The 4650-nt window shown below is 46.9% G+C and overlaps 1 protein-coding gene across 1 annotated transcript in view; it reads left to right on the top strand.

Moving 5' to 3' along the window:
- CACNA1A (calcium voltage-gated channel subunit alpha1 A) overlaps positions 1-4650 on the top strand; it is a 267197-nt gene that overhangs the window by 26909 nt on the left and 235638 nt on the right. The gene's annotated exons all lie outside the window — the stretch shown is intronic.

The raw sequence follows: 4650 nt of genomic DNA on the forward strand, positions 1-4650 counted from the left end.
AAAAAAAAAAAAAAAAAAAAAACCTGAGACTGGGGTAATTTATAAAGAAAAGAGGTTTAATTGACTCATGATTCTGCAGGCTCTACAGAAAGCATGGCAGCATCTGCTTAGCTTCTGGGAAGGCCTCAGGAAACTTACAATCATGGCAGAAGGTAAAGCTGGAGCAGGTGTCCTCACATGGCCAGAACAGGAGGAAGAGAGTGAGGAGGTGCTACACACCTTTAAATGGCCAGATCTCACAAGAACTCACTCACTATCTTGAGAATAGCACCAAGGAGGAAATATGCCCTCATGATCCAATCACCTTCCACCAGGCCCCACCTCCAACACTGGGGATTACAATTCACCATAACATTTGGGTGGGGACAGACACAGATCCAAAATACGTTAAAAGTAATGGCAAAAACCACAATTACTTTTGCACCAGCCTAATATCTCAGGGCTCATTGTACCTATTTCACAGGGCAAATAAAGGTATCAGTAATAACAGTAGCCTGTAGTCCCAGCTATTCAGGAGGCTGAGACAGGAGGATCACTTGAATCCAGGAGGTCAAGGCTGCAGTGAGCTATGATCACGCCACTGCACTGCACCCTGGGTGACAGGGCGAAACCTTATCTCTCAAAATAATAACAATAACAACAATAGTGAACACAGATATAATGTGTGTGGCCAGGCTGTGCCCTAAGGGCTTTGCAGGGATTATTTCATTCCGTTCCAGTCTCCCCATTTTACAGATGAGAAAATTGACATTCAGAAAAGCTAGAGGACTTTTCCCAAGCCACACGGCTGGGAAGTGGTAGAATTGGGGTTTAAATGAGGAAGCTTGAGTTCAGTGTTGAAGCTCTTAACTGCCACGCTCAATATATGGAGTACAGGTGGCTGATTCTGTGATTATCTGATTCAGGAAAGTAAAGACCCTGTTTCCAGACGTTTGCTGCTTGACTTGGTTCCCAGGGGATGGCCACTGGAGGGTGCAGTGTTGCCCAGGAGAGGTTAGCTAGACACACTGCAGCTATTCCATTGCTAATACTTATACTTGCTCTTGTTCTGCTGGATGGTATGCAGCGAAGGGCTGTCTGAGCCCTTTGCAAGAATTCTCCCATTGGTGCCTCCCAGTGATTCTGAGGTTGGGGGTTGGGGCTTTTTGCATCCCTTATTTGCAGATGAGACACCAAAGCCCAGGTCAATAAACTGACCTGCATCCCCCGCCCACTGGCCAGACCAAGGTCACTTCCCCACAATGCAGGCCCTGATCCAAGGCTCTGGGTACAAAGCAGTTTCCGTGTCTCTGGGGTCCATCTTCTTCAGCTGACTTTTTTTTTTTCTTTTTTTTTTTTTGAGACAGGGTCTCACTCTGTCGCCCAGGCTGGAGTGCAGTGGCGCAATCTTGGCTCGCTTCCTGGGTTCACGCCATTCTCCTACCTCAGCCTCCCGAGTAGCTGGGACTACAGGCGCCCACCACCATGCCAGGCTAATTTTTTGTATTTTTAGTAGAGACGGGGTTTCACTGTGTTAACCAGATGCCTGGCTAGTTTTTAAATTTTTTTATAGAGTTAGGGTCTTGCTATGTTGCCCAAGCTGGTCTCAAACTCCTGGCCTCAAGCAGTCTTCCTGCCTCAGCCTCCCAAAGTACTGGGATTGCAGACATGAGCCACTGCACCCAGCCTGATTTTTTTTCTAACTGAAAAAGTAATTGTATATATTCATGGGGCACAATGTGATGTTTTGCTATGTATGTTTACATTTTTGAATGATTAAATCAAGCCAATTAATATATCCACTACATCACATACTTATTTTTTGTGGTGAGAACACTTAAAATCTCTTTTAGCAGTTTTGAAATATACAATGCCATATGTTGTATATTACATTATGTTGAAACATACACTACAATAAGTTATCATTAATTGTGGTCACCATGCTGTGCAAAAGATCTGTAAAACTTATTCCTCCTATCTCACTGAAACTTTGTATCCTTTACCTAATATCTCCCCAATCCCTCCACCACCAACCCCTGGTAACCACCATTCTCTCTGCTTCCATGGGTTCAAATTTTTTATTTTTTTAATTTTAATTTTATTTTTTTATTTTATTTATTTATTTTTGAGATGGAGTCTCACTCTGTCACCCAGTCTGGAGTGCAGTGGTGCCATCTCAGCTCACTGCAACCTCCGCCTCCTGGGTTCAAGCGATTCTCCAGTCTCAGCCTCCTGAGTAGCTGGGATTACAGGTGCTCACCGCCAGGCCTGTCTAATTTTTGTATTTTTAGTAGGGACGGGGTTTCACCATGTTGGCAAGGCCAGTCTTGAACTCCTGACCTCAAGTGATCCACCCACCTCGGCCTCTCAAAGTGCTGAGATTACAAGCGTTGAGCCACTGCACCCAGCCTAATTTTTTTTTTTTTTTTTTTTTTTTGAGACAGAGTCTCACTCTGTTGCTTGTCTGGAGTGCAGTGGCATGATCTTGGCTCACTGCAACCTCTGCCTCCTGGGGTTCAAGCAATTCTCCTGCCTCAGCCTCCCAAGTAGCTGAGACTAGAGGTGTGCACCACCAGGCCCAGCTAATTTTTGTATTTTTAGTAGAGACAGGGTTTCACCATGTTGGCCAGGATGGTGTTGATCTCTTGACCTCGTGACCCGCCCGCCCCAGCCTCCCAAAGTGCTGGGATTACGGGCCACCGTGCCCGGCCTCAAATTTTTTAGATCTCACATATAAGCGAGATTGTGCACTATTTGTGTTTCTGTGTCTGGCTTGTTTCAACTTAGTATAATGTCCTCCAGGTTCATGCACGTTGTCGCAAAAGATGGAATTTCCTCCTTTTTCAAGACTGAATAGTATTTCATTGTGTAAATATACACCACATTTTCTTTGTCCGTTCCTTTACTGGTGGACATTTAGGTTGTACCCATATCTTGGCTGTTGTGAAGACTGCTGTCATGAACACGGGTATGCAGCTGACTCTGAGGTGTTATATGGATTCCAGTTTCTCCAAAAGACCACCATCACCCAAACCTGCTCATCCTGCTGTATTTTCTATTTAGATAAAGGCGACTTCAACCCCCTGCAGTGCTCTGGCCTCAGACCTCCAGATCTTCCTCTCTGCCTCTATGCCTCTTTTTCTCCACCCCCTGCATCCAATCTGTTAGCACATCTTATGGGCTCTACCTTCAAAATCTACCCAGAATCCTCCACCCACCTCTCACCACCTTCACAGCCCCACCCCAGTCCAGCTGCCATCATTCCTGGTCTGGACTAAACCAGTTGCCCCCTACCTCCACTCCCATCTGGTCTCTCAACTTCTGCCCTTGCCCCACCCCCAGGACTGTTCCCCACACAGCAGCCAGAGGGCGCCTGTGAGCAACTGAGTCAGGACCTGGCTCCTTTTTGCTCACCACCTCACTTGGAGAAAAAGCCCAAATTCTCCTCACAGGGACCCACAAAACCTCCCTCCTGTCCCCCTCTATTCCCACTCTCCTCTCCACTCACTCGGCTTCAGCTACACAGATTCCCTGCTGTCCCTTACACACCAAGCACTCTCCAGCCTCAGGGCCTTTGCACAGGCTGTTCCCTCTGCCTGGAACAGTCTTCCCCCAGATACCTGCTTGGCTCCCCCGTCTCACTTCCTTTGGGTCTTTGCTCAAATGTCCTTCTAACATGTAACTGCCCCACCTGCACCGTGCCACCCTACTCCCCACCGCTAGGCTTAGTTTCCCTCTATACCCCTGAAGAGCATCTACCAAGCTATATTTACTTGTTTATTGGTTATTGCCAATCCCCCATCCCCACTAGAATGCCAGTTCCATGAGGGCAGGGACTTCTGTCTGTTTTGTTCACTGCTGTACCCCCAGAGCCTAAAACACAGCCTGGCACATAGTAGATGTTCACTAAATTTGTAGTATGAATTGTCCCAGTAAAATATTCCAGGGGAATCAAGTCCCTGCAGTGACTAGGTGATAACATCCCCACCCCCTGTCCGCATGCTTTCTCCTCCTGACCTGTTCGTCTCAGTGTTCTAACAGTGGCTCACGCTTGTAATCCCAGCACTTTGGGAGGCCGAGTGGGCAGATCATCTGAGGTCAGGGGTTCGAGACCAGCCTGCCCAACATGATGAAATCCTGTCTGTACTAAAAATACAAAAATTAGCTGGGCATGGTGCTGTGTGCCTGTAGTCCCAGCTACTCGGGAGGCTGAGGCAGGAGAATCGCTTGAACCCAAGAGGCAGAGGTTGCAGTGAGCTGAGATCATGCCAGCAGGCCCAGCTAATTTTTGTACTTTTAGTGGAGACGAGGTTTCACCACGTTGGCCAGGCTAGTCTGGAACTCCTGACCTCAAGTGATCCACCCACCTCGGCCTCCCAAAGTGCTGAGATTACAGGCGTTGAACCACTGTACCCGGCCTAAGAGAGAGATCAAAGCATAGAGAGAGGAAGTGACTTCCCTAAGATCCTGCAGTTGAAGACTCTGGGGTTGCAAATATATATTTATATATATATATATTTGTGGTTACATATGCGTAACCTAAAATATATCGTTTTTAAGTGTATAGTTCAGCGGCATTAAGTACAATCACATTGTCGTACAACAAGTGCTGCCATCTATCTCCAGAACTTTTGCATCTTGCAAAACTGAAACTCTGCCCCCAGGAAACTC

Source organism: Rhinopithecus bieti, unplaced genomic scaffold, assembly GCF_001698545.2.
Source record: "Rhinopithecus bieti isolate Rb0 unplaced genomic scaffold, ASM169854v2 scaffold_26199, whole genome shotgun sequence".
In the NCBI taxonomy this organism is placed as follows: domain Eukaryota; kingdom Metazoa; phylum Chordata; class Mammalia; order Primates; family Cercopithecidae; genus Rhinopithecus; species Rhinopithecus bieti.